We start from the raw sequence: 25,771 nt of genomic DNA on the forward strand, positions 1-25,771 counted from the left end.
GGAGTTCCTGCTACAAAAAAGCCGTGAGTCAAAGCATCAGTCTATCAAGGTCAGTGTTGCCTACTCAGACTGGCAGTGGTTATTTAGAGTCTCGGGCAGAGATCTTCCACATCAACTGCCACACATGATCTTTTAACTGGAGACACCAGGGGTTGAACAGGGACCTTCAGCATGAGAGCAGATGCTCTGCCTTCAGGCCGTGGCCCTGCTGTCTTTCTTTCAAGTGAGGGTGTAATACTCTTTAAGACATGGAGGGCAGACTTCTGTTTCTGAGATCTACTTATTTGGGGGTTTTTTTTCCAAAAGTCTTGGGTGCCACCAGTCCCAAAATGGCAGCTCAGAGCATGAAGCCAGTCACAAAATGGTGGCTTAGACAAAAATTACAATATAATTAGAGCAGATCTGCAGTGCTCAGTTGAGGAATTCATTCATCTCCTATTTTGCCAAAGCAAACCACCCCCAAATTGTAACCTGACCTGCAGTGGACACTTCCCTCTGCATTTTCTCTTCAAACAAGCAAATAGCACCTTGGATGTGTAGGGAATGTATCAAGAGCATGCTATTTTCCCCATCAATTGCAAGGGTGCCTGTGTACAGATTTGAGGGAAGAAAGGAGGATCGAAAAGGCTACTGGTGCTGTTCTTTCCCCAACCCGAGCAAAAGTGTATGCGTTGACTTTCTTCTCCCTCACACAAAAGAGAAAGAGGAGAAAGGCTTCTGCAATGGCTTTAAAAGGAAAGAGAAGAAAGTGAGAACAGCAGCCCTGGAGGAAGGGTGGAGAGCTGGTTTTGATTTCTTGGAGAGTGACTAGTCACTCCTGAGTGACCTTCTGGCCACCCCTGCTTTGGAAAATGCTGTGCTGTTACTAAAAACAGCAGTGCCATATTGAGGTCTTCCAATGCAAGTTCATTAAGGCATGAGTACACCATTTTCTCATGTAATAACAGTGATTTTTTTTAGCAGCCACTCTGCCCACTGCCACCTCCAATTTTAAAAGGTGCATAGTGAAGAAGAAGAAGATGATGGTGATGGTGATGATATTGGATATATACCCTGCCCTATACTCTGAATCTCAGAGTCTCAGAGCAGCTCACAATCTCCTTTATCTGCCCCCTCACAACAACACGCTGTGAGGTAGGTGGGGCTAAGAGAACTCTCCCAGAAGCTGCCCTTTCAAGGACAACCTCTGCCAGAGCTATGGCTGACCCAAGGCCATTCCAATAGCTGCAAGTGGAGGAGTGGGGAATCAAACCCAGTTCCCCCAGACGAGAGCCCACGCACTTAATCATGACACCAAAGGAAAACAAAATATAGTGTGTGTGGGGGGGGGCGGTTATTGCATCTTACCCTTAGTGTAGCTTCCCACAGACCCAATGAATCTTGTGATCATTTCTGGTGATTACTCCTTGGAGATATGAAATCTAGCCAATATTGGTCATTTAAAGAATACACCTGACTATGAGAGAACAAAGACGGGATAAAATTCAAGCAGCATATTGGGTTGCCAATCCCCAGTTGGGGGCAGGGGATCCCCTTGTTCGGGCCCCCCACTTCAGGGTTTTCAGAAAGTGGGAGGGGTGAAAATGTCTGCTGGGTACTCCATTACATTATATGGAGACTTGTCCCCATAGAGTATAATGGAAAATCAATCTGTTAGTATCTGCAGCTCGGGTGGGGGGGGGGAGGTGTTTTGAAGTAGAGGCACCAAATTTTCAGCATAGCATCTGATGCTTCTCCTCAAAGCACTTCCCAAGTTTCAAAAAGATTGGACCCGGAGGTCCGGTTCTATGAGCCCCAACAGGAGGTTCCCCAATCCTCCAATATTTCCAATGGAAGGAAGGTATTTAAAAGAAACACAGTCCCTTTAAATGTGGTAGTCAGGTCTCCCTTTGAAGTTTGAACGTGCCTGTCATAACCTTGCTCCTGGCTCCACCCCCAAAGCCCCCAGATATTTCCTGAGTCAGACCTTGCAATCCTACTGGTTTGCAGTCTAAGCAGCTCATTCTGATTACCTAACCATGAGTCAGGGGATACATGCCTCAGTCTTCAGTTAAGAAAATTCACTTCACGGAGGATATAAGGCAGAAAAATGTCCTGATACTTGCTACCAACTGATATGATTTTAAGAGGAGACTGAACTCGGGATGCTCTGCACTAAATGCAAATACTCTACAACTGTGTTATGACTCTTCCCCCATCTTATGTGGTTTGTTACTGTCACAGTCCCAAAGCAAGGAGCATTATAATGACTGCCATAAGAGATGAGAAGGGCCAAACAAACAAGTCCTATTCATCCTATTATGGCATCTGAGAAGCAGAACCATCCCAATTCACCTCTGGCGTGGGCAGGGGTGGAATTATAGCAGGAGCAACCTTTGCATATTAGGCCACACCCCTTATATAGCCAATCCTCCAAAAGCTTACCAAAAAACACCATTGTAAGCTCTTGGAGGATTGGCTACATCAGGGGTGCGTGGCCTAATATGCAAAGGAGTTCCTGCTAGAATTCCACCTCTGGGTGTGGGCCTTGCAGAATTCAGAATCCCCCCGAAGTCACGGGGTTTACCCAGATATTTCATGACGATTTGGCATTGCTTTCTCCATTCCCCAGAACCAGTGGACATTTTTGTTTGTTTGTTTGTGTTTGTCCACAGCCAAGCTGATTACGATTGGTACAAACAAGGAAGCAGGGAACGAACAAGTGTCACACAGCAGCCAAATCAGTTGCCCTGAGCAACCCTTAGATGCTCCCTGCTCCAATTTGTGCTTGTGTCTTTGTGCATGAGGCTTGGAGGCACCCAACCTTCCTCCTCCTTCCCTCCCCCCACCCGGCTAAAGTTGTGCAGCACGTTAACAAAGGCTGGTGATCTGGCCACCAAGCAAGCCCATCAGTGCAATCAGTGTGACGAAGGGAGAAGGGACCCTCCGGGCTCATCCCGACGCTGACTGGCTTCATGCACACCAGCCTGGCCTCCTTTCTCCCTTTACTCTTTGGCAGCCCAGTCACCCTTCCCTCCTGCAAACCTTTCCCTCCCTCTGCCTGCTCCCAGCGCACAGAACCACAGGAACACCCTCCTAGGCTACATCCGAGCATCCATCTTTTAACTATTCTGATAGGAAATGCCCAGCAGGTCGAGACTTTCCTAGAAAAGCAAGGGGAGGTCGGAAGGCATATGGTTGCTGTCCTCTGAGCTCCGGGTGACAGAGGCTGTGATGCTCCCTCCTACCCAGCAAACAAAAAGGCTGCCTGTTTACTCGGGCTTTGGGCAATCGCAGGCCAGGCAGCGGCCCTGCGGGAGACCATCCTCTCTGACCCTGAGATGCAGCCTGAGGAAAATGCCACAGCAGGCTGGCTGATTGTCAGGGGTTCCCCGTTTGGTTGCCTTAAAAAGGGACATAAACAACAGAATCTCTGAGCTTCATCTGTGATCTCTAGCTCATCGGTGCTCTACAGAATCATGCAAAGCATGGGCTGCCTCCATTTTCCCTCTGACCTTGAATCGCAAAGTACTAGTTTGAGCCCCATTAAATCCTCATTTTGATTTTGCTTCTCCTTTCTAGGAGTCAGTTTTGTGATTCTTTCCAAGCCGTTTTTCAGCTTTGTTGCACTGGGTAAATTTTCCGTGATATTGTCTTTTTGATAAATCAGTATGAAGCATTCTATTAAATTAATCAATGATATAATAGCACATATACCTGTTGTATGTTAATAAATTGTGCACAACATGGATGCACAAGGCATAGGAATCTGCAAAGGCATCGGAGAAAAGCAAAGGACAGAAACCAGCAAAAGAAGGAACACTGTCACATGACTGTCATCCTGACTTCTAACAGTAATTGCTGGTATCATCAGGGAGGGGGGAGGGGGCAGCCTGGATTCTATCAAGCCTGTCTTCAGATCTATTCATTAAGAGCATCTTTATTTCTTCCGGCATGTTAGCTTTCTGCTTTTATTGTTTTACTGTATTTATTTACAGGAAGACTACTACTAGTATTTAACAACCCAGCATTTTGTTAAAGGAAATATGAGTCTTCTAATTATTGGAATCTATTTTATATCATTTTATTTAAAACATTGCTATCCAACCATTTCTAGGGTTGCCAGATCCAGGGTGGGAAACTCCTAGAGACTTTGGGGTGGAGCCTAGGGGAGGCAGAGGCCCCAGCGTGGTACTGTGCCATACAGGCCACTCTCTCAAGCATCCATTTTCTCCAGGGGAGCTGATCTCTGTGAATGAGATGTAATTCCGGGGTATCCCCAGGTCCCACCTAGAGGCTGGCATCCCTAATTGAAAGGGTTCCATGGTGGCTGACAAACAGGTACAAAAGGAAACACTTCCTTAAAATAGCAACGCTGTAAAACTATACACTATAAATCATAGGAAAAGGAAAGGAAAGGTCCCCTGTGCAAGCATCAGTCGTTTCCGACTCTGGGGTGACGTTGTTTTCACAACATTTTCATGGCAGACTTTTAATGGGGTGGTTTGCCATTGCCTTCTCCAGTCATCTACGCTTCCCCCCCAGCAAGCTGGGTACTCATTTTACCAACTTCAGAAGGATAGAAGGCTGAGTCAACCTCAAGCCGGCTACCTGAAAACCCAGCTTCCACCGGGGACTGAACTCAGGTCGTGAGCAGAGCTTAGGACTGCAATATTGCAGCTTTAACACTCTGTGCCAAGGGGCTCTTTCATTATAACTGCTTGCCAAATTAAAAAAAAAACCTACCCAAATTAATATCAACAATGCATTGCATCATTCAAAGAAAAAGGCTCACTGGAAGAAAATCGCCTTGCAGCATCTTGTAAACACCTCCCCAAAACATGATACTCTCCTGACCTCTTCTGTGAGGCCATTGCAGAGCATGAGAGTCATGACTGAAGAGGCTCACTGTCTGACACACGCAATGCTGTGGGATGGAGGAAGGAACACTGAGAAGAGAAAAGCTGGATTCCAGGTTCATACTAAGGGAAAGCGTCCTTCAACTATGTGAGTCCCGGGGATTTCTTTTGAGTAGGAACGCAGTTCTGACTGGCTCAGTGCCAGGGGGTGTGGCCTAATATGCAAATGAGTTCCTGCTGTTTTTTTCCCTCCAAAAAGCCCTCTGTGAAACAATGGTGATATCGGGGGAGGGGTGGCCTAATATGCAAAAGAGTTCCTGCCGACTTTTTCTACAAAAAAAAATAGGCCCTGGTGAGTCCTATTACTGCAAAAGCTTTAAAGGTTAGAACCAGCATCTTAAACTGAGCCCAAGAAGAAACAGGCAACCAACATAGTTGCTCTAAGGGGAGGACATGGATCAGTGGAAGAGCATCTGCTTTGCATACAGAAGGCCCCCAGTTCCATTCCTAGCAACAGCAGTGAAAAGAATCAGGTGTAGGATTGTCATTGCCTACCTCTGGGTGGTTGCTGGAGATCTCTTGGGATTAGAATTAGGGTTGCCAATCCCCAGGTGGGGGCAGGGGATCCCCCAGTTTGGAGACCCTCCCCCCACTTCAGGGTTGTCAGAAAGCGGGGGGAGGGGAGGGAAATGTCTGTTGGGAACTCTATTATTCCCTATGGAGATTTAGTCCCATAAAAATCATGGAGAATTGATCCGCGGGTATCTGGGGCTCTGAGGGGGGCTGTCATTTGAGGTAGCGGCACCAAATTTTCAGTATAGCATCCAGTGCCTCTCCTCAAAATACCTGCAAAGTTTCAAAAAGCTTAAACCAGGGGGTCCAATTCTATGAGCCTCAAAAGAAGGTGCCCCTATCCTTCATTATTTCCTATGAAAGGAAGGAATTGAAAAGGTGTGCTGTCACTTTCAATGTGAGGGCCAGAATTACCTTTGGAGTTCAATTATGCTTGTCACAGCCTTGATCTTGGCTCCACCCCCAAAGTCTCCTGGCTCCGCCCCCAAAGTCCCCAGATATTTCTTGAATTGGACTTGGCAACCCTAATTAGAATTGATCTCCAGGCAACAATTCCCTGAGGGGAAAATGGCTGTTTGGGAGGGTAGACGCTATTGTGTTATACCCTGCAGAGGTCCCTAGCCTCCTCAAACCCAGCCCTCCCTGGGCTTCACCCCCAAAATCTCCGGGTATTTCCCAGCCAAGAGCTAGCAACCTTAAGGTAAGAGCTAATGTGAAGACCTGAGAAAACAGAGGTCTGCTGCTAGTCAGAGACAATGCTGATGTTGATAAATCAGTTGTCTTACTTAATATGAGGCAACTTCGTGTGCCTTAGAAAAGATCTGTTTTGATCAGTTGGAAATTTAGGAGAGTGCGTAATGTGGAGTGGAATAATGTATCACAAGACACATGCGTGTTTAGGCTACTAAGAAAAACAGTTTACTAAAAATATCGGGAAAGGGCTACATGAGAAGGAAAAAAACAACAGCCTAACTAACTCATCTTTCTAGTTCTAAATCCTTCATGGTCCTCTGTTCTCTGTCCGTGACAAAGGAGTGGACGTCCGTTCCCCCCAAAAAAAGCTCCACCTCTTGCATATATGCAGAATAGCATGTACTGTCTCCAATATATTGATTAGCCAATAGTCAATCTTAAGATCACCTTATTAAGAATAAGACCTCCCCTTTGTTAGAAGACGATTCTCCTCATTGGTTCTTATGCTAAACTTGTTTATTAGCTTCAGAAACATCAGCATAACCTTTTCATGACTCAAGAGATTATACTTGCAAAATCCAACATGATTGGACATATTTTGTGTTAATTTGGCATTCTGAGATGTCTTTAAGAGCTGCCCATGCACAGTCCATGTGACAGTAGTCTAGCCTCAAGGATACAGCAGCACAGATCAGCAAAGCTAGATCAGATTCCCAGAAGGGAAAATAATTTATGCTGAAGATGTAATGGGAAGAAAGCACACTTGGCAACCACAGCAACCTACTTCTGCAGCTGTACGGCAGGGCAGAACAGAATCCCAAACTCTTCACCCAATCTGCAAGAGATAAACTCACCCCTAAAAAGCAGGCAGAGCAATCCCCTCTATCACAAGGAAGGCAGAAGGGGAAAAGCTAAAGGGAAACAGGTCGTGGAACCAGTGTAAAGAGCAGTGTAAATTCTGGCTTCAGTAGACTGTGGTTTGCTTTCACAGGAGTGTTTACTCTGTGTACTCATAAAAGATGCCTAATTAATTGTAGATTAATGGATCATGCTCCCTAAGACTTAATTTATCTTATGCCATGCCTTTTATCTGATGCTTGATCACAAAGCCAGTGTATGATTCACATAACATTTTAAGCTCTTTTGGAGCATAAAGTCAGTCCGTTAAATCAGCAGGATATTGGCTCCATTTCACAGATTTGTAAGCCAAGGAACAAGGAGACCAAATTTTCCTGAGATGTGAGAACACATCCTAGATAGAGCCCAAGGACTCAACCATTTGCTCTGTTCCACTTTGTTCAAGGGTCAGCAACGTTAACAAAAACCAAACTCTGAGAAACTAAGGAACCATCTCAGATATGCTTTTGACCATGCAAACGGATGCTCTTTCTGCTTAGAACTGCTAGCTCTCTTACAAGTGCTGATGTTCTTTCAATGAATGAGTGGTGTGTTTGCCAGTGCTGTGCTTTATGGCAGCTACTGTATATAGAGCAGTTGTGCCTCTCTGGGATGCAGCAGGAGGCAAATTGCTGTTTAGAGAGCAGCAAGCATCCCTGTGCTCAACCCCATTAACTCATTTTTAGGGCATTCTTTCCAAACATTGACAAATACTCACTGAATATTGGAATGTGCTCTATGGGGACAAACTCCAAAATGTGCACTCATGTCCCAGCACATATAATCTGGCCTCATGCGGATGCTCTAGAAATCACCAACTGTATGGTTTTTCTGGGTACAAACTAGAAGTGATGTCATGACATTGCTTTTCGTTCCCCCACTGGAGCTAAGAAACCCAGCAGGGCCTGAAGCTTGGGGCAGGGAGGTGAGGAACAGGAGCAAAAAGCCTATTGTCAATCCAGCATAGGAAGAAGAGAGAGGAAGCAGAAGCTTTCTCCCTGCTTTGTTAATTTTTATTTACATTGTGGGTTTAAACAAAAAATGGAAAGGAATATTGAAACTGGGGATCCACTGCCTGCAGCCTGAAAGGGTGTGACCTGAGAGTTCCCAACCTTTTTGAGTCTATGGGCACATCTGGAATTCTGATACGGCACAGTGGGTGCAGCAACAAATTGGTCTACAAAATGGCTGCCGTACAAAATGGCAGCCATAAAATGATTGTCACGGCTTAACTTCAGTAATGAAGTGCAGATTCTTGTGCTGTGGTGGCAGCTGCTGCCAAAGCAATATCTACAGTTGCCAGCCTCCATGTGAGGCCTGGGGATCTCCTGCTTTTACACCTGATCTCAGGTTGGTAGAGATCAGCTCCCCTGGAGAAAATGGCTGCTTTGATTCTATGGCATTGTGCCATGCTGAGGCCCTTCTCCTCCCCAAACCCCACCTTCTCCCAGATCTACCCCCAAGTCTCCAGGTATTTTCCAACACAGACCTGGCAACCCTATCCAAGACAAATGCCAGCTTTCTACAAACACTTGGCAGACACCAGAATAGGTACCTATGGGCACCACGGTGCACAAAATTACAACGCTGGGGGACCTTGGTGTGAGCCATCCTACCATCTCAAGGCTCTGCCCCGTCATTTTCCTGCATACATAAGGTACACCAGGCCTCAGTTCCTTCCTGTGCCCATCTTTGCTTTCCAGAAGCCAAGGAATGGTTAATGGTACCAGGGCGACAAAAAAAAAAAAAGGGTCCCTAACACGGCTGCATGCTAATGACCTTTCTCTGGCTTCCTGGTTGCTCACTGCTCTTGTCTGTCAGCCCCTCCCGGGCCTGAGGAACCTGGGGCTACATTTTAACTCATCTGCCCTTATCTGCTTGACTGACTGTCAGCCTGGCACATCGCTGGGCTTGTGATGAAGGGTCTAATTAGTGCCTTTCTTTTTACCCTTTTTTGCCACCTCTTTTCCTCTCCCGCTGTCTCCACTCCATTCCTTTCTCAGTTGGCTTGATTCTCCTCAGTTTCGGTTCAGTTTGCCTCTCTCTCTCTCCACACACACACGCACACACACACAAAGAGAGAGAGAGACTACAACTATTAGGTATTAAAAGCTGTAATATAGTTTGCTTCAAATCTACCTCAGTCTGAATAAGATCTGTGGGCTATAAATTAGGGCTTTTTTGTAGCAGGAACTCCTTTCATATTAGGCCACACACCCCTGATTAGCCAATCCTCCTGGAGCTTACATGAGGCCCTGTACTAAGAACCCTGTAAGCTCTTGGAGTACTGGCTGCATCTGGGGTATGTGGCCTAATATGCAAAGAAGTTCCTGCTACAAAAAAAGCCTAATCCCAGAAGATGAGTCAACAGGCAATTGGTCTAGCATAGCAGTTTACCAAATGTGTGTACTCCAGATTCAAATTTTGCCTCTGTCATAAGCCTAATAAAATATTCTTAGGCAAGTTGCTCACCCTCTGCCAAGCTGGACCTAAAAATGTGACAGGTAGATATTTTAATTTATTTGTATTCTGCCTTTCTCTTCAGTGGGGACCCAAAGTGGCTTGGATCATTCTCTGCTTCATTTTATCCACACCACAATCCTGTGAGATAGTTAGATTGGAAGCATGTGACTGGCCCAAGGTCACCTAGTGAGCTTCTTCTGTGGCACAAGTGGGGATTTGAACCCATGTCTTCCAGATACTACTCCGACACTCTTAACCACCTTAATCCTGGCCCACCTTTCAGGACTTTTGGAAGGTTTAGGACAAGACTGTGAAGAAGCTCTGTTTAGTTTAGGCAGCAGAAGAACACCAACTATTTTAACATGCATTAACAACCACATTTACAGGTCTGGTTTCTAAGCTTTCAGTTCATATTGTCAGTTTCTGAATAGCTTCAGTTTGTGATGCCTAAAGGACTTCTCTGGTATTGTTAAGCTCAGCAGGTAAGAGTCACATCTCAAACTCTGTTCTCTGTACCCCTGAATCAAGATGTGAAACTGATGGCTGCTACTGACAGGGCTTTCTCAGTGGTGGCACCCCGTGTTTGGAATCCCCTTCCTTTCAAGACCCTGCCCCCTCCTCAGTTAGCAGAGAGTTGCCAGGCTAAAACACTTCCATTTACTCAGGCTTTGCTGAAGTTTTGGCCCACCTTTTATTTGGTTGTTAGTTTTATTATTGGGGTTGCCAGCACTGGGTTGATTTTGGAGGTGGCATCTGATAAGGGCAGGATTTGGGCAGGAGAGGGACTTTAATGGGGTATAATGCCACAGAGTCCACATTCCAAGGTGGCCATTTTCTCCAGGGAAAGTGACCTCTTTCATCTGGAGATAAGTTATAACAGCAAAAAATCTCCAGCCACTACCTGGAGGTTGGCAATTCTATTTGCATCTTTCATATTTTTATAACTGTTCTGTGCCCCTTTTATGACATTTTATGGTGCTGAAGTTTCAATGAGTTTACAGTTCAATTCCAAATTTCTGTTTAAGGTTTGCACTGCTGACATGGGTGGTTTCATTGCTGGTGGGGGTGGTTTTACAATGCCATTCAGAGGAGAGTTACACTCTTCTAAATAGGGATGCCAGACTCCCTGGTGGATGTGGGGGTCCCCCATTTTCAGATCCCACCCCACCACCACTAGCTAGCTGGCTGATGGGGGGAATTACCTCTCCAACAAAAAAGAATGGCAGAAATTAACATAATGTGCCTACATGACCCAGAAGTGATGCAGACACATTGGGAATGATGCTCTGATTTTTGGGCAAAACTCTCTTATAGAAGCTAATCCTACTATAGAGTTTTGCCCAAAAACTAGAACATCCCCCCCGCTCCCAATGGCTTACGTCACTTCTGGGTCACATAAGCATGTCACATTTATTTTTGGCATTCCTCTCTGCACCTGGTAAGTTCACTTCAATTATTGTTCCCTCTAAGCTGAGTTAGTGTGAGCTAGCTCACAGTTTTTTAGCCTCTGACTTACACATTTTTGTCTTAGCTCAGGGAAAATGGCCCCAGAGCAAGCTAATTTGTGCAGTAACTCACAATTTTAATGCCAGTAGCTCACAAAGAATTTTTGCTCACAAGACTCCACAGCTTAGAGGGAGTATTGCTTCCAATCTCCCCCTAGCTGGTCTTACAACCCTACTTCTTGCAACCCTACTTCTAAATCAACTGTCGTCTACGGGCTTAGGAAGGTGTCACTCTATTTAGGATGGCAATGCTAGTGAACTGTTTTTATCTTGTTACTCTTTTCATTTGTGTTTTTAATGGTTGCCTCTTTTCTTGTTAGTGACCTCAAACAGATCTCTGTAGAGGTGGCATACAAATAGACCTCTAGAGAGAGAGCACATCTGCAGAGATGGCATACATAAATAAGAGGCACTGCTGTGCACTTCCAAACTGGATTAGAAGGACTTGAGGCTGTCGTGAGTTTTTCTTTGTACAGAAAAGTTTCAGTTCTTAAGCAGCCAAAATCTGTGCCAGGATTTCTGCATATCTTCTGTACACAATATGCAGACACTGGAAAAGTGGGCAACCTTGCCAGAAGGACTGCGTAGCTCTCATGAGAAAGGTGCCTTTGAGTCTCTGCACTGGGCCCAAGAGCTATGCTTGAAGCTCTCAGGTGCAAGCCAAAGAGAAGTTTGAGCTACATCAAACAACTCAGGAAATAGAAAAGTTCAGGCCAGTTTAATAGCAAAAGAGAAGCCAGATCGGCTCTACCATTAGCAGGTAAAAGCCATTAGCTCTAAATGGGAGCAGCATTCTCGCATCAGTGGGAATGAAGGGCGGAGGGGGGGTAGATTAATGGAAAAGAGAAGAACAATGTATATAAAGATGATGGAGGAGGAGGAGAGAATAAAGAGAAGAACTGTTGTTACATTGTTCTCCCTAAGTATGCAAGAATGACTTTATTGAAGAAAAATACATCTCCATAAGTTGCCTGAACAGGAGTAATGTGTTCATTGTCCGGGGGGGGGGGGGCAGAATGCTGAGGGCAATTTGAAAAAGAAAAAAGAAATTGCCTTTCTCGGACTTATAGTTTTCTGGAAAGGGAGATTTCTCATTTATTTATACCCTCTCCTTGTGATTCCTTGTGAAACCTCTATCCTGTATCATGGAATCTGGTCTAAAGGATGCTCATAGGCAATATGACTAGGAGGATATAGATAAAAGCCAGAGTGATGTCATGAGTGCGGGGGGAGACCTGAATTCAAATCTTTCTACACTTATCAACATTGGATAACCTTAGGTCAGTCACAGACTTGCAGCTTAAGATACCTCACAGGTATGTTGTGAGGAGAGATGTACATATTACACCTGAGATAAAAATGATAGATAGAACTGCCACCATAATCATGTACTGAAAGATGTGTTTGTTCATTTTATAGTCCACCTTTCTCCATGAGACTCAAGGCAGGTTTCACAATGAAAAACAAAGCAACAGGAACAATATATAACAAATGGTGTAATAAAACCTATGTATATATAACCTATGAAATAAAACGTACAAAAATGCAATACAAACTGAATTGCAAAATGAGAAACTACATTAGAAAACTGTAGAATATATACAATAAATCAGAATCACAAAATAGAAAAGCAGTGCAACAAACACAAGGGGTGGTAGGCCCCACTCTGATACAGAGTGTCCTAGCTCCAGTGACAAAGTGTCTGGAACAAAAGAATAAGCAGGTGAGTTTAGCAGATAAACAAGGAGAGGGTAAGTGGGATTTATATCTTCTATATCTGTATATCTATATTTAAAAGTTTTAATCTAAAATTCTATCAAGATATGCTAAGTGAAAAGCGTTAAAATAGTAAGGAAGGCAAATTGTTTAAAATACTTTTAGGTACCACTATTTTGTAACTTTTCAGTGTTATAGCTGCTCAAACTACTCAGTTGTAGCTAATTTTAGATGTGTTCTAATTTTCTAGTCTAGTTCTAATTTTAGTTCTGTTGTAGCTGCTCAAATTACCTAGATGTAGTAACAGACTCAGAGGTTCTTGGCTAGTTTTACTGCAGATGGGGAAGGGTTAAAGAGAGGGTCAAAGGACAAGGATTAAAACTATGGTCACAGGATTAGTTTACACTCTAATATCACTTTTAAACTGTATTATACCTATAGATTAAAGTACTAATACTAGAGGCTAGGGATAATGTGTTCCCCAAAAAGGTGAAATCTTAGACAGGTTTTTATAATAGAAAAAGAAAAAAAACTAACAAAACAGACCATAGCTAGAGTTTAAATTCAGCTAGGGCTTAGAAACTGTTGAGGCTATTCAGGTAGGGTTCCCTTTAATCCAAGCCCAGAAGGACTAAATTAATATTTGAAATTAAATTAGCATCTGAAGTAAAAGGCAACCTGGGAAGGAGAGGAGCTCTTGTCTGAGCAGCTCCCTTTCAGCAATACCTACTGTTAATCAACCAGGGGCTGATTCACTCATCCTCCTTTACTGGTTAGCTCCCAACCAGTGTGATTGGCTACAGTGGGGTGTGAAAGTTTGGCCTAAGCTATTTATTTAGGGCTTCTGTGAGCAGGTCTCAGCTCTGTGAGGTTGCAGGCCGCACTCCAGTGCCAAAGTGTCTAGAACAATGGAATAAACAAGTGAGATTAGCAGACATGCAAGTTCAGCATCAGGGTGAAGAAGCCAGAGCACTAGTCTCTCCACATCCTTTCTACAAGCAGACCTATATAAATAAAAAAAGTTATTAAGAAGGAATTTAAAAGAAGCAATTACGAAGGTAGAATGTGAGCAGCGGGTTGGGGGCTATTTAGTGTGTTGCATTATTACTATCTGCCTGCTGGAAAGAAATCATGAGTGTGTGCTTGGTGCAAGAAGCTCCTGATTCTCAGGAAATAAGTTCATACCCTCAAAGCCAAGGTGGCTGACCTGGAAACGCAGATATAGTCAGCTAGGCACATAGGTAAGACTCTTGGGGACTTGTTAGATGTGTCCCACTCTGAGAATGGCAGCTGCACCACTGCCAGGGAGCGTGAGAGTCAACTGAAGAAAAGGGGAATGTTTTCTCAGAAGAGCAGTGCACTCAGGAGCACAAAATCTGCTATCTATCCCCAGACCAAGGGAGGCCAGACTAAGCTCTACAAGGGCCTTCTCAATTGCAGTGTCAGTGATGTGGATTGCCCTCCCAGAGGCCATAAGGGCCCTGCGGAATCTTTCCCAATTCTGCAAAACTGAACTATTCTGATTGGCCTATAACATCTAATGGGAGAGGACTGCCACCTTAATACTGATGAGCAACATCAGTTATGAGGAACTAAGCACATCATAAGGACCACTGTCAGAAAAAGAAGAAATTATGACAATTTTAATTGAACTGCCGATTGAAGAAAGCTGTGCTCCTGCCTATATCAAAACTTCTGAGTAGCACCATAAATGTAGTTTTAATTGTTTAAATTTTATTGTTTTAATGCTGCAACCTCAAATTATTGTTTTAACGTATTGTTAGCCATCCTGAGTCTGCTTGCAGAGAGGATGCGATAGAAATTCAAAGTAAATAAATAAAAAGAAGGGACCCCTTCTGCAGTTAGTCAACAGGTATACTTTTGGACCAAGGAACCATACCTGTAGGGGCTCTTGGTAGTTGGTGAGTCTATCCTTTGGCATGTAGAGAGGTGGATTGCAAGCCCACATACTTACCACATGGTGGCTTGCCTGCCTGGTGTGAAGGTAGTGGACATTTTTCATGGTCTAGATAGGCTGGTAGACAGTGCTGGGGAAGAGCCAGTGGTCATAGTACATGTTGGTATCAACGATGTGGGGAAATGTGTGGTCCTGGAGGAAAGATTTTGGCTACTAGTCAGAAGGCTTGAGGCCAGGACCTCAGAAGTGCTTCCTGTTCTACTCGTAGGGCCAGCCAGACAGGCACAATGCATAGACAAGATGATGGTGCAGGGAGGAAGGGTTTATGTTTGTTAGGCACTGTAATGCTTTTTGGATCAAGCAGGACCTGTACCAAAGAGCCAGCCTAAGCAAACTCAGAAATCATGGAATAAGTCTTCTTGTGGATTAAAAGCTGATTAATTTACAGGAAACAGAGAGTGAGTATAAATGAGCAGTTTTTACAGTGGAAAGTGGTAATTAGTGGGGTATCACAGGACTCAGTACTAGGAGCTTCTTTTTAACTTGTTGATTAATGATTTGGAGTTGGGAGTAAGCAGTGAAGTGGCTAAATTTGCAGTTGTTCAGGGTGGGGAAAACCAGGGAGGAATGTGAGGAGCTCCAGAGAAATCTGTTGAGGCTGAACAAGTGGGCATCAACATGAAAAATAAGGATCAATGAGGGCAAGTGCAAAGTAATGCACACTGGAGCAAAAAATCCCAACTATAAATATATGATGATGTGGTCTGTCAGGAGGCAACTGACTTGGAGAGAGATCTTGGAGTCATGGTAGATAACTGAAGATGTTGACTTATTGTGTAACTGTAATAAAAAGGGCAAATCCTATGTTGGGGATTGTTAGGAAGGCAATTGAAAACAAATCAGCCAGTATCATAATGCCTTTGTATAAATTAATGGTGAGGCTTATTTGGAATACTGTGTACAGTTCTGGTCACTACATCTCAAAAGAGATACGATAGCATTGGAAAAGGTGCAAAAAAAGGGCAGCTAAGATTATTAAGGGGGTGGGGCATTTTCCCTATGAAGAAAGGTTAAAGAGGTGAGGGCTCTTTTGTTTGGAGAAATGACAATTCAGGGGTGACATGATAGAGGTTTACAAAATTATACATGGGATAGAGAAGGCAGAGAAAGAAGTACTTTTCTCCCTTTCTCACAATACAAGAACTCATAGCCATTCAATGAAATTAATGATCAATAGGCTTAGAACAGAAAAGAAGTACTTCTTTGCCCAAAGAGTAATTAGCACATGGAATTCACTGTCACAGGAAGTGGTGATGGCTACAAACCTAGACAGCTTCAAGAGGGGATTGGATAAAAATATAGAGCAGAGGTCCATCAGTGGCTATCTGTCTGGGGGCAATGATGCTCTGTATTCTTGGTACTTGGGGAGCAACAGTGAGAGGGCTTCTGGAGTTCTGGCCCCACAGGTGGACCTCCTAATGGTTCTTGGGTTTTGGCCACTGTATGACACAGAATGTTGGACTAGATTGGACACTGGCCTGATCCAACATGGCTTAATATATACAATGTTCTTATGTTCTTAATATATACAATGAGCAATGAAAAGAAAATTGCCTAAAATTTATCACAGCCAATAATTACAGCCCTGTTCTCTTTATAAAAATGCCCTCCAAAATGATTTTGTTTTACAAATTCTGCAGAATGACAGAGAGTAAGGGAGCTTTCCTGACCTCCTCAGGTGACTGGAAGCCACAACAGAGAATTCTTGAGAATTGGCAGCTGTTAAATTGAGGGGGGAGCCTCACCTCTGTCTCATTCGGATTGCAAGTGTAACAGGATGATTCAAGGTTGTTAGGAGGTATCTAATCCATTATATTGTTATTTTTCATGTGCACTTGAGGGAGGCAGGAAGGAAAAGAGTTATGCAAAGTTAAAACTGACAGCTCCAGCTTGGGAAATTCCTGAAGATTTGGAGGCTGTGCTTGGGGAGAGTGGAATTTGGGGAGAGTGAGAGATCAGCAGGAATGTTATGCTATAAAATTTGCCCTATAAAAGTACCTTTTCCTCTAGGGGAACTGATCTCTGTAGTATGGAAGTCAATTGCAATTCAAGGACAATTCCAGGTCCCACCTGTAGGATGGTATTCAGTATCTTAGTTATGCAAGGGGAAAGCCAGTTTGGTGTAATGGTTAAGAGTGAAGACTCTTATCTGGGAGAACTGGGTTTGATTCCCCACTCCTCCACTTGCAGTTCTTGGGTCAACTATAGCTCTCATTCAGCTGTCCTTGAAAGGCGAGCTTCCGTGAGAGCTCTCTCAGCCTCACCCACCTCACAGGGTGTCTGTTGTGGGGGAGGAAGATAAAGGAGATTGTGAGCTGCTCTGAGACTCTGAGATTCAGAGTTGAGGGTGGAATATAAATCCAATATCATCATCTTAAGCAACAAGGAGAAAGACCATTAGAAACATGAGGAAATTCCTAGAATATGATTATGCAGGTCACCTCTGAGCCATTTTTTCTCCTTCTACTCAGTTTCTCAAGAGTAGATGATTGGGACTGAGGGCAAAGGTTTGCCTAGCCCAGACAAAGGTTTACCTAGCGCAGACAAGCCCAGGGCCATTTTCATTTTCCAGTGTACTCCTGAACTCTGCTGACTGCCAGTAGCCATCACAAGTGGGAGAAAGAAGCTGCCTAAAATCCCAAATGCTCCCATTTGCCATCAAAAGTTTTCAATACCCCTCAAGATTTGTAAATCACCCTCCAAGGAACCAGTCAATCATTATTAAGAATCACCACATTAAAAAATCAGGATAAAACCAGTTCCAAATAATTTAAAAACCAGGGGGGGAAACACTCATGTGTGAAGAATGACAGCAGGATAAAAACAAACACACAAGGTTGGGTGCCAGCCAAAACCTAGGATGAGCAAAAATGTTTTGAAACGCTGTTGACAGATCGCTAGGATAGGTGCCTGTCATATAAAGTCAGAGAGGGAGTTCCAGCATCTGGCCACCTGTTAGTGATGCCTATGAAATTCTTTTCTAAATTTCTTCCCAGATTTTAGTGTTCTGAATGGTTTTCTTTAGTAGAATCAATGAACATGGAACCTTCTATCTTTGTGATTTCAGAATTTTGTACTGAAATTAGAAAATCCATTAGCACGTTAAGGGAAACGAAAGAAAGCTTGTGGTACATACATAGGGCTTTGTTGTTGTTCAGTCGCACAGTCGAGTCTGACTCTTTGCAGCCCCATGGACAAAGTCATGCCAGGCCCTTCTGTCTTCCACCATCCTCCGAAGTCTGCTCAAATTCATGTTAATTACATCAGTAATGCTGTCCAGCCATCTTATCTTTTGCCGTCCCCTTCTTCTTTTGCCTTCTGTCTTTCCCAGCATCAGGATTTTCTCCAGTGAGTGCTCCCTTCTCTCTTGGTGACCAAAGTATTTGAGCTTCAGCTTCAGCATCTGACCTTCCAGGGTACAGTCAGGGTTTATTTCCCTTAGGACTGACTGATTTGATCTTCTTCTTGCAGTCCAAGGGAGTCTCAAGATTCTTTTCCAGCACCACAGCTCAAAAGCATCTATTCTTCTGTGCTCAGCCTTCCTTAAACATAGGGCTAGATCAAGCCAATTTCCCCCAGACAATCTCACACAATTCTTCTTTATTACAGCTGTTGTCCAATGTGTCTTTTCTACATACAGGTCCTATTATCCACAGCATGGCCTTTTTGATGGTCAAAGGGGACCCACTCCTTTCTTTTTCACCAACAGAAAAATAGGTTGGATCCAACCTGTAATTTAATCTATATTTAAAATAAATCCTAATTTGATTGTATCAACAGTATTTTATGCACAAAAGCACATGTGTACAAATAAAATACTAACTACAAAAGTTTTGACAGCTGTTATACATACGAAGGCATCAAGATTGCATTCTCTTTCTCTTTTTGGCAATCTTTTATTAATGTACTTGTGTACAATAAGTAACCTACATGGCGGAAAAATATTCAGAGGTGCAACCAAAATCTGGAATTTGTCCTAGAAAGTCTCCCAGTTCAAGCAGAAGCCAGGAGGAGTGAAATGTAACACCTGGAAAAACATGGGAATGGTGCAGGGGAAATACCCTCATTGCTACTACCCATGTAATCTTGAAAGATATAAGTATAGAATAACAGGTCTTTGCCAAAGATCTTCATATGTAAACAGGGTCCTCAAGGAGCAGGAATTCCATGGGGCTAAGCATGAGATTGCCCTGAAGACAAAAAGAATACCTCCCTTTCCCATGCTCCCATTTGGCTACACCCTCAGTACCTCCCTGAATTCATGCATCATGCCAATGCTCCCATCTTCAACCTGTTTGAAGTTTAGTATGATGCCTTCAGAGCCACAGGGCTTTGCATTAGCTTGGCCTAGTAATACTAATTTGCACCTGTTTACAAAGGCTGAAGGTAACTCCTTACTTATTCACTCATGGCGTGCATTTGCAGACACCCATAACAAAAGAAAGCACTTTGGAAATGTAGCAGGTAACCTGTCAGAACCTGAGTTCAAAGATCTGCATTGCACGTGATAACATCTCTAATCCTTTGGCAGCAGAGGGAATTGCACTTAACAAAATGCTTTTAGGTCTCGGTGATGACATCAGGCAGTACTCGGGAAATGTCACACCCTGGTCTTGGGCCCTGGGTGAAAACCAACACAGCAACTGATCTTACGCCAGTGTGGGCCACAGATGCCAGGTATGTTTAGCTGGAAGGTGTTTGTTACAAGATGTCTATGGCGGGCTGGGTATTATTCTCTCTTACACTACAGCAAACCAGGAAAGGGATCAGTTATTACTTTACCCAAGGCAGAAGTCAGCCATATCCAAATCAGAAATGTGGGTTTCTTCTGAACAAATGCCTTCAGCTGACACTTGCAGCTTAAAATATCAGGGACGGTTTTACATGTTTTCAAACCAGAAATTTGGGGGGGGGGAAACCCCCAAAGTTAATTTTTACTATGCCTGTTTTCTTGAGTTGAGTACTTCATATGATTATATTGATGCCATGTGCTCAATTTAACATACTTAGAGAGCCAGATTAAGATCTGGGAGACTCAAGACTGAATCCCTGCTCTGTCATGGAAACTCATTGGGTGACTATGAGCTGGTCACACTCTCTCAACCCAACCCACCCCCCACAGGGTTACTATGCTATGGTAGTTATTATATAGTGAGTTCAGCCAGCTTGAGGTAAGCAAGAAGATTTATTGAACAAGAGCAGAACTGAACACAAACAGGCAACATTACTCATATCCATTTGGCCTGAGTTAAACATGCCCCTCATGTGGGCAGCAATCCCACATAAGGGGCATGCCACATTATGTGGACTCGCCAGGATCCTTCATTTGCATTTCCTGAGAGAAATGCCTTGTGTCCTGATTGGCTGGTTCTAAAATGGCCAATCGGAATGTAGGCATCAGGATCCTGGAGGGCAATGAAGTATGTTTCAAGGTTAACTAACAAACATAACAACAAACCAGCAGTCAAAACAACCAATACACAACAGTAGCCATCAGCATAGCCTATAGTTCACAGGTAATAAGTGTAAGTGTAGGCAAAATACCAAGATTCTATTTAGAATACTCAATTAAGATGAATGTTCTTGGCTATGGTGTCAGGCAGACAAAATAGGCAAGACTGGAATACTAGAGAAATGAGCCACACAGTTCCCCACCAATACCACAACCACTCCAGCAGTCTTGAGACATCCAAGGAAGCCACATTTTTAGTAATTTTTAAATCTAATTCAATCATATTTCACCACTTTTACTAGATTTTCCCCAAAAGGTAGACCATGCAAGTACTTTGTCAAATACATAAATCAGAAGGAACTGGGGGATTCTCTGAGCTTTTGTGGACCTAAACTGGCACAAAGATGGTACCATTAAAAGGGCATCCTTGCTAGATCTCTAAGATTGTCATCAGACATAGACAGGGTTGCCTGAAGCTCAAGGAATGGCACCTGGGAACTCTAGGGAAGTGCTTATAAGATCAAGAGTATGTGTGTATTGTGTGTAGCAAAAAGTGATGTTCCAACTCCAATACCGATATAAAAAAAAATCTTAATGGCAAATTCTAAGCATAGTCTTACAAAACAGACTGTAAACAAAATGGCTGTGATGATAATGCACAGAGCTTTATAGTCTGGCTGTATTTACATATTATATACAGTTTGGGTTGGCACATCTTAAAAAGGATATCATGGAGCTGGAAAAGGTCCAGAAAAGGGCAATGAAAATGATCAAGGGGTTGGAGCACCTTCCTTATGAGGAAAGGGAATTATTTTGATTATGAGTTCGGTCAGGCCACAGTGTTGCAATTATTGCATGCCCTGTGTCAAAAGGCTTTTGCAATAAGAAGTCAGTGGTAGCTCAGTTACGATGTAGAGTGATTATACGTCCCATTTGGGGCTTTTCGGGTCAAGAAAAAAAGGGGAGACATGATAAAGGTTTATAATATCATGCATGACAGAAAGAAAGCTGGCAGGAGGAACCTTTTCTCTCCCTTTCCTAAAACACTAGAAATCAGGGACACCCAACAATATCGGCAGGGAATAGATTCAGGGCAGGTGAAAGAAAATATTACTTCACACAGCATGTAATGAACCTGTAGAACTCTCTGCCATATGGTATGGTGACAGCCACTAACTCTGATGCCTTAACAAGATAATGTATGTTTTCACTTAGTACATATTCCTCCCATCCTTCCTCCCAGAAGCTCAGGGTGGTAAACATCATTCCTGCATTTCATCTTCACAACTACCCTGGCAGGTAGGTTATGCTGTGAGAGAGGGACTGGCCCATGGTCCCCCAGCAGTGTGGTGTAGTGGTTAAGTTTGATTCCCTACTCCTCTACATGCACCTGCTGATGTGACCTTGAGTCAGTCACAAGTTCTCACAGAGCTGTTCCTCTCAAGAGCAGTTTCTGTCAGAAAACATTCTCAGCTCCACCTATTTCACAGGGTGTCTGTTGTGGAGAGAGGAAGAGAAAGGAGATTGTAAGCTGCTCTGAGACTCTCTCAGGTAGTGAAGGGTGGGGTATAATTCCAAACTCTTTTTCTCCTTTTCCTTCTCCTCTTCTCCTTCTCCTTGTCCTCATCCTCCCTCCCCTTTCTTTCAGCAAGCTTGCATGGCAGAGCAGAGCAGAGATCTGATCCTAGTGTTACATTAGCCACCACAATCACACAAGCTCACGACTGGAGACATTTGTGGAGGATAAGTCTATCAATGGCTATTAACCAGAAGGGCTACCCAGAACTCAGAGGATTGCTGAGATGGGGAAGAGGTGTGTTGACCCTCTGTACTCAGCATTTGTGGGTCGTTCAGTATCTTGTTAGCCATTACGGGTAGGATGCTGGACTAGATGGACTCCTGATCTGATCCAGCAGGGTTCTTCTTACCATCTTAAGAGCTTGTAGAGACTGATAAATGAACAGAATGACATGTATGCACTCAAGGAGTCCAATTCAAAATCTCCGGCTGCCTGGCTCACAAAATAAGCCCTGTTGAAAACTGGCAGATTTGATAGCTTGATGGTTTTCATATTCCATTCCAGGAATCCCCGCATGTTCTTGGAAATTATTTAGGGGTTCTGCAGAAGAAATCTAGTCTTGGGCTGATGTGTTTTCTGGAAAGACTGGTTGCCCTTCATTGCAGAACTTTTCCTGCAGTCTGGAGCTACAGGAAGATTTGGGTGTGTTTTAGGGCATAGTATGGATGAGATGAGGTGAAACATGCCTAGCAATTTTGCCTCTCCTCCAGTACTCTATCTCTCGTTAATCACACTTTTATCCCGTCCTTTCTCCAAAGAGCTCAGGGCAATGCACAGGGTTTTCCCTCGCTCTCTGCACTGCACATTGATTTATCACTGCAAATGCTTATTTCCTGCATTTTCAAAAAAAAGGCAATAAACAATATTTTAAAAAATAGAATACCAAGCTTCAGGGAAATTTAAATGGCTTATGCATAAATAAAATTGCCAGCATTATAACATGCAAATAGGAGAGGGGGGGGGGACCCAGATCAAATAGATTTATTGTTGTCACAAAACTTGAGCAGTGCTGGGGGTTTTTTGAAAGTCAAGAAATAAAGTAATCCAAAACAAGGACAGCGACAGAAAAGCCAAAAATCAGCAATTTAACCAAATATTCAATTGAATTTTTTTAATGCTTTTGTTCAAAGTTTATATTCCACATTTCCTTTGGCAATTTCTGTTCACAAGGCAGTCTACAAAACCAATTGAAAACATACAATGTGCCATAAAAACTGCAATAATTCCCCTCCTTATCCCAATAATCACTTAGATTGGCATCTAAATGACAGTCAGGGTGGTGCCAAACAGATCTCCTGGGGGAGGCTATTGTACAACTGCTGGGCTACCACAAAAAAGGTTTTTCCTTGGATCACCATATATGCCTCAGCCCTTTGGCACGCAGAGCAGGGCCTCACAATCGGTTACTCTAAGGGACTTGTTACAATATACATGGTTTTTCTATCAGTCTAACCTGTAAGGTAGGTTAGACTTAGAAAGCATGACTTGTTAATGGCCACTCCCAAGGCTTTTTTAAAAAGAAAGAAAGAAAGAAAGAAAGAAAGAAAGAAAGAAAGAAAGAAAGAAAGAAAGAAAGAAAGAAAGAAAGAAAGAAAGAAAGAAAGAAAGAAAGAAAGAAAGAAAGAAAGAAAGAAAGAAAGAAAGAAATCCAACAGGAACTCATTGGCCTGATCCAACATGGCTTCTCTTATATTCTTATTTGCATATTAGACCACACCCCCTAATGGCACGATTTGTAGAAAAAGTCCAGTAGGAATTCATTTGCATATTAGGCCACACACCCTGATGTCAAGCCAGCCAGAATTGCGTTCCAGGGCATTCCTGCTAAAAAAAAACAAAAGCCCTGGTCACCCCAGAAGTTTCTTTCAGAGCAGGAATATGAAGCCAACAGTGCACTCCTAAACAGAATTATACCCTTCTGAGATCACAGAAATCAACTGCTAACGTGTATAAATGGACACAGGTAAAATTTGGTAAGGTAGAATTTGGTTTGGGTTCAAAACTAGGTATGAGGGAATTTTTCCGTCTGCATTCATTTAGTGTTCCAAATTTTTACAGGATTCCACTTCTCTTAAATTCCACTTTTACTACAAGAATGCCTAAAATTAATTTCATATTTGGACCATAAACAGGCTGCTTCAGTTTTCAGATCATTCTGATAATTTGCATCTCTTTCCCTTGCCAACTTGCATATATTCACTGATAAAATATTGCCCACACCTCAAGGAGCAACCTGACTGTATGCTGACAGTATATATGGGGAACTTTGGGGAACTTTTTTCGAATTGTTCCGCCGATGTGTGCAATCTCTCCAGAACAATGGTAAAACACTACACACAATGAATCTTAATAAACTGGTAGTTTGTTTTTTGCAATTTTTTTCAGTGTATACATGGCACTTGGGGGGAAATATGCATATTAACCAAAAGAACTAAAAAAAGCCTGGCAAATTGCACATGTCCAGCATAGAGTTGAGAATTCAGAAATGAATTAAGGAACAATAGAGAATTCTTAATGTGTATGTTCCACTTTGGAAACAAGAACATTTAATTCAGAGCCACCAGTTTGGGGGAGCATCTCTATTGGGTCTCATGCATTCAAGCTTAGTTCAGATATCCAACATCAGAAGACTTGCTTTGATGGTTTCTTCTGTTACTGTCTCAGCTGCACCAAGAATATGAAAGATGAGACCACAGTGCTTTCCCATCACAGACTCTCCAAAGCCCAGGCCTGCACGCTTTCCAGAAGTTAAAACTGAACTGCCTGGTCCTCCTTTGGAGCTTTGTGAGACTCTACCCTTATCCAGACAAGCTCCACCTTCAATCAGGTCACAGCCACCAGCTCCATCTCATGCATCTTTAGATTAAAACTCCAGCAGACGCAGACCTTCACATTTGCACCTCTTTCACATCCATGCTCTGAGCTATCAATTGGGGAAGGGAGTTAGAGTATTGAGAATCATCCATAGCTTTAGTTAACAGCTGAATTAAACTAATTTTAAGCCAAATGTCTCATATCTGCTGAAAAAAATAAGCTTCAGCATCAGAGCACCATTTATAGATTTTTTCCCCCTAGTAAACACCCCTCCATAAGCTAAGCCCCCCCAAACCCAACTATCCTTCCAAAATTATACAACTAAACATGTTCTATCCATGAAAAATTCAGAAGAGGCAGCTTTCTAGAACTCATCAACTAAGCACAGCAGCTCCTTCTCGGAAGTCAACCCATGAGGCTTCATTCTCACCTAAGCGTCAAAGCTGTATCTGGGCTCCACCATGTCCAATTGCCGGTGGATAGTCCTCACACAGGGTTGCCAACCTCCAGCTGGGAGCTGGACATCTCCCAGGATTGGAGCTGATCTGCTGACTACCTACATTATGTGTTCATTTATTTTAAACATGTATTCCACTTCTGGAGAAAGCAGTTTTGGAAGGTGGACTGCATGGCATTATACCCTACTAAGGTCCCTTCTTTCCCTAAACCCCACTCTCCCAGGCTCTGCCTTCAAATCTCCAGGTACTTCCAAACCAAGAGTTCACAGTCTTAATCTCACAATGTTCCATGGTCAGTGCTTCAAAACCGTTCACCTGGATAGCTCCTGGCGGCGCAGTCTCCTCCACTCTATGGCCAAGATGGATGTCATACAGAACGGCAGAAAGCCCTCTGTTCTCCTGGTGGGCACTCTTGTACCGGTCTTGAGTGCCTTCATAGCGTTATGGCTGCTAGTACTGCATAAGTCCCTTTCGCCCCTGGATAGGTTCACTCACATTCTCTGGCCAGATGTGTGTGAGCTACTTCTCCCGGTGCTCTGGCAACCAAGTTGGTGATTATGATGTTCTGTAAGGCGTTTTTCCTCACACTATAAGGAATTTCATTCCCCAGTGCTCGCTCATTTCTCCTCCAGGTAATTGGAAGGGAAGGGTATTGGAGGAAAGAGATCCAAATCTTGGTCTTCAGGACAGGGCAACATCCAGATTGGGATCTTCTCATCATTGGTTTCCCATCCCTGCCTCTTTAATAGTACTCAGAAATGTCATTTGCAGAACAGCCATTCAATCTTGCAACTCTCGTTCTCAC

Source organism: Heteronotia binoei, chromosome 11, assembly GCF_032191835.1.
Source record: "Heteronotia binoei isolate CCM8104 ecotype False Entrance Well chromosome 11, APGP_CSIRO_Hbin_v1, whole genome shotgun sequence".
NCBI lineage: Eukaryota > Metazoa > Chordata > Lepidosauria > Squamata > Gekkonidae > Heteronotia > Heteronotia binoei.